This window comes from Giraffa tippelskirchi, chromosome X (genome assembly GCF_054371585.1).
Source record: "Giraffa tippelskirchi isolate mGirTip1 chromosome X, T2T-mGirTip1v1.2.pri, whole genome shotgun sequence".
Lineage (NCBI taxonomy): Eukaryota > Metazoa > Chordata > Mammalia > Artiodactyla > Giraffidae > Giraffa > Giraffa tippelskirchi.
Window position 1 is genome coordinate 52,965,130 of NC_137289.1, and position 14,637 is coordinate 52,979,766.

The 14,637-nt window shown below is 44.8% G+C and overlaps 1 protein-coding gene and 1 pseudogene across 1 annotated transcript in view; one reads left to right on the forward strand and one right to left on the reverse strand.

Annotated features, from left to right (window-relative positions):
- Positions 1-14,637, forward strand: part of IL1RAPL2 (interleukin 1 receptor accessory protein like 2) — a 1,535,365-nt gene that overhangs the window by 46,514 nt on the left and 1,474,214 nt on the right. The gene's annotated exons all lie outside the window — the stretch shown is intronic.
- On the reverse strand, positions 10,033-10,445 carry LOC145535808 (cyclin-dependent kinase 2-associated protein 1 pseudogene; annotated as a pseudogene).

The window sequence follows — 14,637 nt, forward strand, 5'->3', positions numbered from 1 at the left end:
ACTCTCACATCCATACATGACTAATGGAAAAACCATAGCTTTGACTATACAGACCTTGGTCGGCAAAGTAATGTCTCTGCTTTTTAATATGCTCTCTAGGTTTGTCATAGCTTTTCTGCCAAGAAGCAAGTGTCTTTTACCATCCGAAGTGATTTTGGAGCCCAAGAAATAAAGTCTATCACTGTTTCTATTGTTTCCCCATCTATTTCCCATGAAGTGATGGGACCAGATGCCATGATCTTCGTTTTTTGAATGTTAACTTTTAAGCCAGCTTTTTCACTCTCCTCTTTCACTCTCATTAAGAGGCTCTTTAGTTCCTCTTCACCTTCTGCCATAGCAGTGGTGTCATCTGCATATCTGAGGTTATTTATATTTCTCCTGGCAATCTTGATTCCAGCTTGTGCTTCATCCACCCTGGCATTTCACATGATGTGCTCTGCATATAAGTTAAAAAAGCAGGGTGACAATATACAGGATGGCCACCAGGGAAGTCCCTAAATGTAGTATTATTAAGGTTTTGAGGCAGAGTATTTAAAATCATAATTAAAAATAATAGATCAAAGAAAACACATTTTTTTTCAGGTTTAAGGGAATTGCCTCCCTGATTGTCCCTTTTGTACTTTGAGCTAAGGAAGGGGTCTCAAGGATATCTCTGAATGGGCTACAAGTGGATCTGCCCTCTGACCTTTTCCCATGAGGGCTTGCAGTTCTTCTCTGTTTTCCAGAAGTATCTGTTGGCTTCCATCTGGAAAAGATCCAGTTCAGCATCTTGTCATCATAAGCTGGGAATCAGGAGACCAATTTAGTGAGAAGTTTGGCAGGAGTGCTAGGGGAAGAGCAAAGTTAGCAGAACTGGCTCCAAGGGGAGCTGTACACTTAGAAATGAAGTCTAGACAGAGGCCTGGCCAATCCCAGCCAGTCTGGCAGAGGGAAGGGAATTATGATTTGGGAGTGTCGTATTCTTCCTATTATAGAAGTGCAGGGCAGATACTGCAAAACTATAGCTGTAGATCAGGTAAAAGCAGGGGTCTCTTAGGCTGAGTTAAGGGGGCTTCCCTAGTGGCTCAAATGGTAAAGAATCTGCCTGCCATACAGGAGATCTAGGTTTGATTCCTGGGTTGGGAAATGCCCTGGAGAAGCAAATGGCTACTCACTCCAGTATTCTTGCCTGGAGAATCCCATGGACAGAGGAGCCTGGTGTGCTACAGTCCAGGGGGTCACAAACAGTTGGATACTACTGAGCTACTGAGCATGCAGCACAGTACCTGATTATACTGTGAAAGTATCTGGCACTTTGACCTAGTGCTGGGGAAAAGACAAGATGGGATGGAGCAGTATACAGGTGGTTGAATGCTTATTCCAAAAATCTGGAATGGGGCTGAGATGGGGCAGCCACTGACAATCCTGGATGGTAAGGTGCTCAATGAGATGTTGTTCAGTAGGTACTTTGAGAGATGTCTGTTTCTCTTTGTGAGGAAGTGGTACAGGCTGATCAGGACCAGTAACTCCAAAGTGTGGTGTGTGATGCTCAAAGCCAAGTGAAGAACTGTGGTTGGGGCTAGAGGGAACAAAGGGAGAGAGAGTGCTATTGAGCCAAAAAGGTAAGTTCAGAACAGATTGTTACATGAAGGAGTCTACTGCTAAGTCACTTCAGTCGTGTCCGACTCTGTGTGACCCCACAGACGGCAGCCCACCAGGCTCCGCCGTCCTCGGGATTTTCCAGGCAAGAATACTGGAGTGGGTTGCCATTTCCTTCTCCAGTGCATGAAAGGGAAAAGTGAAAGTGAAATCACTCAGTCGTGTCCGACTCTTAGCGACCCCATGGACTGTAGCCTACCAGGCTTCTCCGTCCATGGGATTTTCCAGGCAAGAGTACTGGAGTGGGGTGCCATTGCCTTCTCCTGAAGGAGTCTAAGGAAGGTGAATATGAAGGCCAAGCCAAAGGACCAGGAACACTAGTATGATGGACAGAGTAGCCCAGCAAGATGTGGTGTGAATTAGCCCGGATTCCTCCCGCAGATGTGGGGCAGATGGCAGTGGCACACACCAGGAGCAAGGTTCTTCCATTTCTGACTCAAGCTTATGCAGAAGAGCTAGATTCACTTGGGCCAGGAAGGTTGGGAAATGGAACTGGGTTCTTCATTCAATGACTTGGAGATGGTTGGGAGTGGTTATTGAATCTGGGTTGCTTATACGTTTCTATTTCTTCCCTCATCTTCAAATATTGTTCATTCACTGGACTTAGGATCGGTGTGGGTCTATAAGAAAATGTCCATTGGTTGCCTTACTTCCTGCAACAACTCGCATATGTCACACATAGCTAGGCTAGCCTCAGCTCTGGCTGCTGTTGAGGCTCTGCTGGTCCTTCCAGGGAAGCTTACATCTCAATTTGTTGAATATCTCTAGACGGCCTAGCAGGTGGTGCTAAAATACGTGTTCAAGTCTCTGTGTGTTCAAGTGTCTGCTAATTCTATCAACTGAAAGCTGTATGGCCCTCCCAGCAGAATGACATTGCACAGCTTTCAGCTGCCATAAATCATTGACTTCAAGAGCCTCAGGGTGTAGTGCCTAATCCATCAGGACAGCCAGGCACTTGAGGCACTTTAGGCACTTTAAGACTTTGAATAGAAATAGACCCAAAGACATGCTGTCCCCCAAAGCCATTCTATTCCAGAATGATTAAATGTCTCTGCCCCCAGAGGTTTTCTATGATAGTTTAGTAGATTGGCACAAATATACCAAACAGTCATTTTTATTTATTTATTTATTTTGGTGTGTGTGTTCAGGCAGTAAAATCTTGATGGAGATGAATTTGTGCCATTGCAACTTTCTGGGTGTATCTTTCAGATGCAAACTCTGTCTTAGCTGAGCTGCCATTTGGGCTTTAAATCTCGCCCCCGCAGAGGAGAGATTTGAAGCTCTGAGGTCCAAAGCCCACATTTGGAAATAACTGTACCTTGTATTTTCGTCTAGTTTGTCAGCAAGTAGATGCAGAGCAAGCTAGGCGAACTGAGCCTGTTGGCACCTTTAACTCATCTGGCTCTTGGTTCCATTTCCTAGCTAAACTCCTCAGGGATGTTCTGTGCTCAAAAAAAACTTTCTTTTCCTTCTGGTACAGTTGAACACTGCTGCCAGTCTCTGAAATGAAAATTATTTTGTAAGTTGTCTCTTAAGGTTAAAGTTCAATTAAGTATACTGGCTAATTAGATTTGCAGAATCAGCTTACCAGCTAATATGGTGTAGCAAAAGATGGCTAATTAATCACTGAGGAATTAATATTCCTATCTCTATGGATTACATTTCTGAGCTCTCTGCATCGAGGTGGTGCCATATGACTAATAATTGCTGATGAAGTGTGAGCAGAAGTGATTTGTGTCACTTTTAGAAGCAGGTGTTCATTCTATATCATTTATTCATACAGACAACCATAGTGACCTTGGAATTAAGTGTTATGAAGATAGAAGAGTCATAAGATGTAAGGAGCCTGGGTACCTAGATTTTCATCTGAAAAGTCATCTGCTGACCAGGAGCATGCATATTGGACTGTTATAATATTAACAGTCACTCAGTAGTGTCCAAATCTGCGACCCCATGGACTGTAGCCTGCCAGGCTCGTCTATGGAATTCTCCAGGCAAGAATACTGGAGTGGGTAGCCATTTCTTTCTTCAGGGGATCTTCTCTACCCAGGGATCGAACCCATGACTCTTAAGTCTCTTGCATTGGCAGGCGGATTTTTTACCGCTAGCACCACCTGGGAAGTCCATAGCTCTGAGGAGCAGTGATAATTTTGCCTCAGTTAGGTATGTGACCTCCTTCCCTTCCCCTCCCCTCACCAACCACTACCACCCACCTCACTGATAGCCTGTTCAAACCTTCCGGTTACACCATATCCAGAGCCTTAAACAAGCCTGTTCCCAACATGTGTGCGGAATGGGGACAAGTGTACAAATGGAGGTCTATATACCATGTGTCCAAATAAGTTTAACAAACTGTTAAATAAAATATGTTCTGTCTTCCTACCTTGATAAATATTCTTTGCAGTTGTAAATAATGCTGGTATGAACATTAGCGTGGATGTGTCTTTTCAAATTAGTGTTTTTGGTTTTTTGGATATATATGCAGGAATGGAATTTCTGGGTCATATGGTAGCTATTTTTAATTTTTTGCGAAACCTCCATATATCAAATATTTTCCATACTGGCTGCATCAATTAACATTTCAATGGGGTTGTTAAAATTTTTTTTTATGTGGCCCATTTTAAAAGTCTTCACTGAATTTGTTACAATAATGCTTCTGTTTTATGTTTTGGGTTTTTGGCCTCAAGGCATGTGGGATCTTAGCTTTCAGACCAGGGATCGAACCTACAACCCTTACACGGGAAGGTGAAGTCTTAACTTCTGGACTGCCAGGGAAGTTCCCCCTAATGGGGTTACTTTTGATTTCTTTCCCCTCCCACCTTCATTAAACTCCTCACCAGTTTCTGTCAAATTTTATCTGCTAGATGATGTCTCACATATTTCCCTTCCTTTCCATCCTCCCTAATGTCACTCTAAACCAAAACACCAGCATCCTTCACCTGGAAGACTGGATGAACTTGCTAACTAACCCCTCTACCTCTACTCTTGCCTTCTTTCCATCCATTTTCCTTAGAGCAGCCAAAGTAAACCAAACTATGCCTTCACCATACCTCACCCATTTCAGATTAAGACCCTGCAGTAGCTCCCATTGCCTTTAGGATAAAGACAGTCATTCCCGTGGTCTGCAAGGGCCTGAATGGTCTGCTCTGGCCCCTGCCTACACCTTTAGCCGTGTTTCATACCACTTCTCCCTCACTCAGGATTGGTACAAAATTTTCTGCCCAGTTTTCAGGAAATGAGGCTGGAGATCTGTCAATTATATTTTTAATTAAGAAGTCTGCAAAATGCACTATAAGATGTATTTTCAGTCAACACAGAAATCTGTCATCTTGAGATGATTGATTGAGATAACGGGTTGATGATACTGACTGATGCTGGGTTGACTGTTTTATTAAATTATTTGTCATGAGCATAACGATTTCTAGAAGTCAGGTAACAACACTCCTTACTACCTGACATTCCTTTTGGGCTCTTACCTTTTTCACTGAAGCATATGCAGTTAGATTTGTTCCCATCACATACTAGTGAGGTGGATAATGTAGATATTTATATTCCTTGCCTATAGATACAGCAACTGAAACCCAAGATGAATGTCATATAGAAAGTTAGGGTCTCTTCTCAGTCCAAAAGCACTGCGACATAATAATGATAAACAATGTTAGTAACAGATACTTAAAAGTCCTTACTACGTGCTAGACACTGTTCACAGCTAAAGCCTTTTCTTTTTGCAATTTATTTTTAAAGATATTTATTTATTTATTTTGACTGCACTTGGTCCTGGTTGCAGCATGTGGGCCTTTAGTTGTGGCAGGCGAACTCTTAATTGTGGCGTGTGTGATCTAGTTCCCTGACCAGGGGTCAAACTGGGCACCCCACCATTGGGAGCGTGAAGTCTTTGCCAGTGGATCACCAGGGATACCCCCCAGCTAAAGCCTTTGCATGTATCATCTAATCCTCTCAACAATTTTGTGAGGTCAGGAATATTACTGTGTTCAGTTTAGAGGCGAGGGAACTGAAGCTCAGAGCTGTTACTCAGGTAGTCAGTGCTGCTTTTACTATGTTATCTTGAATCCAGCTGGTTTTCAAGTCACTTCCTGTTATTTATTGCTTTTGTTGTGCTAGAGCCTTAGTTATATAAACCATGGAGGGGACACCACAGGCAAATGTATGTTCTTCGCTAGTTGTTGGGGTTTTGTTCCCCCAATTCCTGTACTGTATGACTCTAGGAGACCTGGACTTAACCATTCACAAGCCTTGAAGTCTCTTCTCCTACTTTAGCATGAAGTCCCCATTGGAGACAGGCTACACTTGGCCTCTCTTTTTCCTCCAACGTCCTTCTGGTCTCATCCATTTAACCTTCTGGTTTCTACCATTCCAAGATGGGGGAAGGGAAGAAAGAGAATGAGAGAGATTGTCCTGAAGATTAAGAGCAGAGCAAATGTTAGCTGCTTATGCCTTTCTTTCTGTCTCTGAGACCCTACCCTCTTCCTCTTGGCCTTCCAAAGGCCTCCCAGCAGGAGGGCTGTCTAGGTCCAGTCTTCCTATACTAGTCATGCATGCATGTATGCTAAGTTGCTTCAGTCTTGTCCAGCTTTCTGCAACCCTATGGACTGTAGCCCACCAGGTTCCTCTGTCCATGGGATTTTCCAGGCAAGAATAATGGAGTGGGTTGCCATTTCCTCCTCCAGGGGATCTTCCCCACTCAGAGATTGAACTGGCATCTCCTGTGGCTCCTGCACTGCAGGTGGATTCTTTACAGCTGAGCCACCCAGGAAGCCCCATACCAATCCTATGAGACTTAAAAAGATGAATAATCCCCTTCATTCTTCTCACCAGAGATCTTTGCATTTGACAATCTTGCTAAAGTAGATTTTTATGGTACTTAGAACATCTTTATCCTACGAGGGATTCTTCTTGTTGGGGAAAATATAAACTCAAGTGCCCTTAGAAGTTAAAGTGTTTGATCTACAGTCAGCACTGGCTGGGCGAGACAGCATTTAGCAACACATCAGTTACTGAGCTGGGAATCAGAGGAAGAAGCCCTAGACCTTGGGTGGGTCTAACATCAGCAAAGCAGGACTTCCTTTCTAGATGGTTGGGATATTACATTGCAAGGAAAGGGAATTGAGACTGAGACAGAAACTGATTTTTCAGTGTAACTTGGTGCTAATGTCCAGGATATGGATAAGGGAAGCTCTAATTTTTTCTTGCTCGTAGTAAGGATGTGTCCTTCAAATAGGAGTGGGGCTAAACCTGCAGGAAAAAAGTAGAGGGAGACCACGAAGCAGGAAGTAGGGCTTCTAACCAAAACATGCTGGGTTTATTTTTGGCACCATCTCCATCTCTTTTAACTGGGTTTTCCAGGTGGCACAGTGATAAAGAATCTGCCTGCCAATGCAGGAGACCTGGGTTCGATCCCTGGGTTGGGAAGATCCCCTGGAGAAGGAAATGACAACCAACTCCAGTATTCTTGCCTGCAGAATCCCATGGACAGAGGAGCCTGGCAGGCTACAGTCCGTGGGATCACAAAGAGTCAGACATGACTGAGCACACACACACACACACACCCCTATCTCTTCTAACTAGCATTTGTCAGTTATCTCACATGTTCATGGATAGGTCAAAGCTTTGCTTTGCACCTTGAATCTCCTATGGCAGTGGTTCTCAAAGGGTAGTTCCAGGACCTTCAGCATCAGCAGCACTTGGGAACTGGACGGAAATGCAAATTCTCCAGGTGCTACCTAAGACCTAGTCAATCAGAAACTCTGGGATGGAGACCCAGCAACCTGTGCCATGACATACCTTCCAGAGGACTCTGGGGCCCACTCAAGTTTGAGAACCACTGCTCTGTGGTGCTCTGCTGGCCCAGGCAATGCCTTGACACTACCATCTGTTTGTTTGTTCCAGAATCCTCATGTACCACAAGCTCTGATTTTTAGTGACTGCATAACTTTTGTTTCTTTGGGTTCCATGTCTGATTACCCTGGTTTTGTGGCTGTCCAGAATGGCCAATAACACTCAGACTCCCTTGCCTGATGCCAGTAAAACCAGTTAGTGTACAAATATGAGCTCAAATCATCTATGCCTGCATACACTCAAATCACAAGTACAGCATAGTGCTTAAGAGCCCAACCTTTGGGAGCAGGCATATCTGGGTTAATATTCACACTCTACCTCTTAAGTAGCTCTGTATCTTGGTCTCTGTAAACCTCTTATTTCCTCATCTAAAAATGGAGATAACAACATAATCTCACAGGGTTGTTAAAAGGAATAAAAGAGATAATGCACATAAAGTGCTCAGTACCTGCCATTTAAGGAGTGCTCCATAATGGCAGGACTCATTATTATTGGCCTGCTTTCCCCCTATTTTCTGTTGTCATGACATTGTATAGGCATATGGTAACTTTGAATATCTGGTTTTTCTCACTTGTTTTACCCCTGAAAATGTTTTATCTTCTCCTTCAGAGAAGACAGATGGCAATACACCACTGAGGATCAGTGTGAAGGTTCGGAGGCACTCTAGCAGAGTGATTGAAACTGTGGGCTCTAGAACCAGATTTCCTTGGATTTGAGTCCTGATTCTATCATTTATTAGCTATGTGATCCTGAACAACTTCTTTACCACTCTGAACCTTAGTTTTCCAATTTTAAAATGGAGATAATAGTAGTACCTGTTTTTTATGTAGGGAGATAGGGATTAAATGAACGGATATATGTACACACATGTATATATACACATACAAACACATATATAGTGTTTGACACAGAACCTGACATTTTATGTTGACAATGTTAAAAAGCATTGAATGGACAGAATTAATAGAAGAAGGGAATTTTGTAGGAGTGGGGGGCATTTGTATAAACACAGCCTGAAACTCAGCCCCAGTATCAAAGGACCATCCTGAGTGAGCACCTGAATGAATCACACGTGTTTTTTTTTTTTTTGGCAGTGTGTACATCCAGCTTATTTACCAAAGTACACCTTACTGTGGGCCAGGTGTACTTTGCTTTGATAAAATGTATGAAGAAACTAGTAAAGAAATAATGAACCTCTACCACGAGACTCTCAGCTTAATGCTAGGGCCTGTGGAAATACAGATAAAGAAGAGGAAATGTTCTCTGTCCTTGGGGAACCTAAGCGTTGGCTGGACAGATAAGATTAACAGCCTTGAAACATTATGAGAGAGTATAAGAGAGTATTAAGTGCTAAATGGTGTAGCAGAGATGGTAAGTGCTGCAAGAATCCAGAGAAGGGGGAGGGGAAGGAGGCCAGAGAGAGGAAAGGCTTCTTGGAGTTACTGTTTTGAGCTGGGCTTTTCAGGATGGGGAAGATCTGGCTGGGAGGAGGGGAAGGGTAAATGAGAGGTGCTTATCATAATGCCCAAGGACTAATTAAGGATTCTTTTTTTTAATGAAAATAAGCTTTATTACATCAAGTAATAAATACAAAGACGCAAACAGTTCCATTTTCTTCTAGATATTTGGGTCAACCCTCAGAAAAGGCAGAACTGAAATCTACATACAGTCTTAGGAAAAATTTCGGGGGTCCTTGTTAGGTTTGGTTTGGGAGGTTGCTCTTTTTTCTGTATTTATAACTTGTGCATTTTAGAATGGACTTCAAAGCACTAATAATCATGCAAATATGCTTAAGCAAAAAAGAAGTTACATTAAGCAGAATCTATACCGTATGGCGGAGAAGGCAATGGCACCCCACTCCAGTACTCTTGCCTGGAAAATCCCATGGACAGAGGAGCCTGGTAGGCTGCAGTCCATGGGGTCGCTAAGAGTCAGACTCGACTGAGCGACTTCACTTTCACTTTTCACTTTCATGCACTGGAGAAGGAAATGGCAACCCACTCCAGTATTCTTTCCTGGAGAATCCCGAGGACGGCGGAGCCTGGTGGGCTGCCGTCTGTGGGGTCGCACAGAGTCGGACACGACTGAAGCGACTTAGCAGCAGCAGCAGCATACCGTATGACAAACGAGGGGACTAGCTACTAGGCTAAGTGTGCTGTCAAGTCTGTACTACTAAAAAAAAACCTTCAAGTTGTATCAGCTTGTGAAAAGGAACACAGAACAATCTGGGTTAACATAAATGTATTCAAAAGAAAACCAGACACTGGTATCTTAGAGTCAAAACTAGTTTGCTGTAAGATAGGTAACTTCTACATGCATCTTTTGAATCAATGCTTTTTTAAAAAGAAAACAAAACCCACAAACACCTGGGAAGTTCCTAACTATTTCAAATGTAGCTCCTAATCAATTACAAAATCTTTCCTCAATCTTAAAGAGACTGTAGATTCAGAGCCTAAGTGAACCATGGGAGGGGCAGGGGGAGGAGAAACTGAACTGGTTAACCATTTTGAAAACAAAAGTTAAAGTTTCATCTGAACAAGGGAGGTGAACCATAACTTCTCCTCCAGGAAGAAGCTGGAAAACCTTCCAGGCTCACAAGGCAGCTAGGACCTGGCGTTCCGTTCCGTTTCAGCCAGGCACTCCCACACCAATCCTCGGGCGTGGATAATGCCTCGTTTTAGTCTCTCCATCGCACTCTTGCTGCCCGCGTAGGTGGGTCTGATCTCCTTCCCTAGCCCTTCGATGATGGCCAGCAGCTCGGCATATTTGCTCTGGGGCACCTGGCTGTTCCCAGTGCCCTGGGTGCAGCCTAGAGACGGCGGCCCGTAGTCACTCAGCAGCTGGCTGTACTGTGAAGACGTCGCCATGCTAGTGGAGGGCGGGTGGACGCTCCCAGCGGCGTTGAGGAAGGCGGCGGACATGTGCGCGGTCAAGTTCGGTTTGTAAGACATCCCCCCGAGCGGCGGAGCGCGCCGGAGCGCAGCGGGGCCCGGCCCGCGAGGGCGGCGGCGGCAGCAGCGGCGAGACCCGACGGGCGGCGAAGTGGTCCCGGCGTCCGTGCACCCGTCCGTGTTCCCGCGCACTTTTTGTTGTTGATGGCTCGGGCCGCACCGGCAAATATGGCCGTCCCTGACCGTGACACCCGCTGCAGTATATCACCCATACATCGGGCGGGCGCGTGGGCGCAGGGGCGGCCGCAAACTTTGAGTGGAGCCAGCGGGGCCTAATTAAGGATTCTTTTTAAGTACTTGACACTCAAAGAATGTCAGGACTCGATTTACAAAAAGATCTGCTTACACGTGCAAACATTTTGGATCATACTGGACTGGGACAGAAAGATCTGGGGTCTCGCTTCATCCTCACACTAAGTATTTGTGTGTTCACGTGTTCAAATTTCCTTTTATTTTTTAGGCTTCTGTTTCCTCACTATAAAGTGAGAGGGCTGAACTTAATAACTTCTAAGATTCATTCCTACTCTGAAGATAGCCATGTCCATTGCTAATGTCTCTGGGCCTGGCACTGTATACTTATCAATTCACTTAACAACCCTTGTGATTGAATACTCTTATATCACCTGTTTTACAGAGGAGGGAACAAAGGCTCAGGAAGGTTATGTAAAATATTCAAGGTTTGTCATGCAAGAGGGTCCTGGGCCTGTATCACTAGTACCATGTGATATAGTTAGAGTTTCTGTATGGAGGTGATTTATAAAGAAGTAGCAGAATGCATTTGGTCCCCTGAACTCTCATCATGCCACAGCACAGACCAGCCATAAATGTTCTACATGCATACGTGTTCTGTGTGGCCAAAGTTCCGGCATGGTTGGGCTCTGTTTGGGCCAGTACACTGGACTTGGGACAGAGAGCAGTCCAAGTGTGAGAGTGAGCCCTATCCCCAATTCAGATTACATTTATAGGTTAACCTAAGAAGAGCTGGACTTCCCTGGTGGCTCAGATGGTAAAGAATCCACGTGCAATGCAGGAGACCCAGGTTCGATCATGGGTGGGGAAGATCCCCTGGAGGAGGAAATGGCAACCCACTCCGGTATCCTTGCCTGGAGAATCCCATGGACAGAGGAGCCTGGTGGGCTACAAGAGTCAGACATGACTTAGTGACTAAACCACCACCAAGAGGAGCTAGGGGCCACCTAGTTTTTTAAGTGACAAGAAATATATCAAAGGATCTCTCAGCCCTGGGGCCACACCAGGGAACAGGCATCTAGGGCATCAGGATCTACATACTGAAGTTGATAGGAACAGACTTGCGTACCCGGAATGGTGACATTAGCCGAAAGCCTAATTTCTTTGCAGTCAAGTTCAGTGCAGCTGAGCCGACTCTTGGTCATATTACCAAAAGGTGGAGGAAATGAGCCACCAGTGTCATCTGGATATGTCTCCTATCTAGGACAGCCAGCAGAGTTGGAATCAAACACAGGCAGTGTGGTGCCAGAGCCCTCACTCTTAACCAATGAACCATGCACTGTCCATTTGTATGTGAGGTGCTCGCTCATTTCAGTCATGGCTGACTCTTTGCGACCTTATGGACTGTAGCCCGCCAAGCTCCTCAGTCCAAGGGATTCTCCAGGAAGGAATACTGGAGTGGATTGCCATACCCTCCTCCAGGGGATCGTCCCTATGGATAGGGGTCGAACCCGGGTCTCCTGCATTTCCTGCATGGCAGGCGGATTCTTTTACTGCTGAGCCACCGGAGAAGCCCTGTCAATTCCTATACTTCTGCTAAATATAGTGGTGGTTTTATAATGTAGGGAAAGCGAGATAACTTTCCAGCCAGTACGGGCTGAATTTGAATCCTGGCTCCTCCACTTACCACGTGTGAGGTAAGTTATTTAATCTCTCTAAGCCTGTTTCCCTAATTGCACAGTGATAAAAATAATCCCTGTGTGGGTACAAGTGAAGTCGCTTCAGTTGTGTCCCACTCTTTGTGACCACATGGACTACAGCCCACCAGGCTCCTCTGTCCATGGGATTCTCCAGGCAAGAATACTGGGGTGGGTAGCCATTTCCTTCTCCAGGGGATCTTCCCAACCCAGGGATCAAACCCTCATCTCCTGCTGCTCCTGCATTGCAGGCGGATTCTTTACTACTAGCCACCAGGCAAGCCCCCCAAATAATCCCTCCCTACCAGGTTTACTCTTGAGGATTAAGCGAGATAATAAATGGAAAGTTCCTAGAACCCTCCCTGGGGGTGTAGGAGGTGCTTAGAAAATGTGGCTCCTGTGATCATGAACAGCACGGCTCCTGTCAGCCAGCTCGCCTTCTAAAAGGGCTCAGTTCTGAGATAATCCACAAGATGTCCCCCTCTCAAAAGAAAGTTCTCTAGTAAGGCTATGTGTTATAAATATGTATATCTGAGGATCTGAGTTCTTGAAAAATGACTTTCACGTCCATGCCTGCCTGTGCAAAAACATATATTGAACCATGTGCCCAGGAGGAAATCATAGTTGGCTTTGCAACCAATGCACATATGGCTCTCGAGGCAGTTCTAAGGCAAGCCGGTTGCTTTCCAGGCTGTGTGTGGGCTGCCACTGCATCCCTACAGTACAGCCCAAGCAGGATATAGTGGAAGGACTTTGAGGATCTGTAATTATGTTCCTTTCTCAAGTCCTGAGGGAAATATATGAATCTTGAGGGGTGTGCACATGTGTGGACGTGTGTATGTTTGCGTGTGCAGGCACATTTGTGTGCCCATGTGCATACTGGGGGCAGACAGAGGTTGGGGGACAGAGGTTGCCCCCACCCCTCTGAAAATTTTGCACTAGACCTGGAAGGATCCTTTCACTTCCTGCTATTCTGAGGAGTTTATTTTGGGTGGATCCTTGTGATACAGGGCACAAGTTCGGAAAGATACTCTGCTGTTTGTGTGGAACAGTTAATACCAGGCCTAAAATAATGACATGCATTCAGGACGATGGAACAATAAGAAATTTAAGTGTGGAAGCTGCTTCTGCAGCAGGAGCAATATAGTTGTAGTCATTTATTTATTTATTTTTTTAACCACTTGAAAAAACATTTCCTCTTGGTCAACACAGGAGGAAGAAAACAGCTGTTTTTGATTCTTTCTTGCCTTCCATTCCACTCATTTGCATACTGAGTAAAGGGCCTACAACCTGGCGACTATTTTGCCCATTAGTCTTTTGTACATGGGCTTGAATCTCCTAAGGATAATTTCCTTTGTTGTTTCTCAATGAAGGACGACAGTGTCTTGGCTGCTAAAGCTGCATCGCACCGCTTTGTTCTGGGGAGAGAAAATGGCCTCTTTTTTTTTCTTGCAAACTTTCCAATATTCTGGATATTTTAGACAAAGTTCATCATGGCCCTGTTTAGGGCAGAGCAGGTCTGGGTTGGGACTGCTGAAAGATCTTTCGGCCTCGGAGAAACTAAGATACTGAGACTCACAAGAAAAGTCTTTTGCACCCTTTAAGAAATCCTCTCTTCCCAGGTACTCAGAGCCCTTTTGTTGCCTCCACTGTGCCTGTGTTGTTTCATCTAGACTGACCCTTTCTGTACAACACTCTAAGAGCCAGATTTTTTTTTTTTCAGATCTATGTCCTTTGCCTGAATTTCTGATCCTCAGTGTCTTTTCCTCTGTTTCCCAAGATTGTCCTTGGCTTCATGCTTTTCAAATTGGATTTAGCAAAGCCTGGGTGTACATGACAGTGTGGCAGGGGGTATGTATAGCCTCCTCTGGACTGTCACTTTTTCTTGGTGGCAATTCATTTGAATATATTCCGGAGCAGAATGCAAAATTCTCTCAAATCTTTAAGATAAAATAAGTAATGCCCATTGAGTACTTAACTGTATACAAGGCTCTAAGTGCTTGGTATGTATTAATGAGGCTCATCCTCGCAGCAACCTGAAGAAGTAGGTTACTATATTTAACCCAATTATGTGCTGTGCTGTGCTTAGTAGCTCAGTCATTTTCAACTCTTTGCCACCCTATGGAATGTAGCCCGGCAGGGTCCTCTGTCCATGGGGATTCTCCAGGCAAGAATACTGGAGTGGGTTGCTATGCCCTGCTTCAGGGGATCTTCCCAACCCAGGAATCGAACCCAGGTGTCCTGCATTGCAGGCAGATTCTTTACTGTCTGAGCCACTAGGGAACCCAATTACATGAATGAGAAAA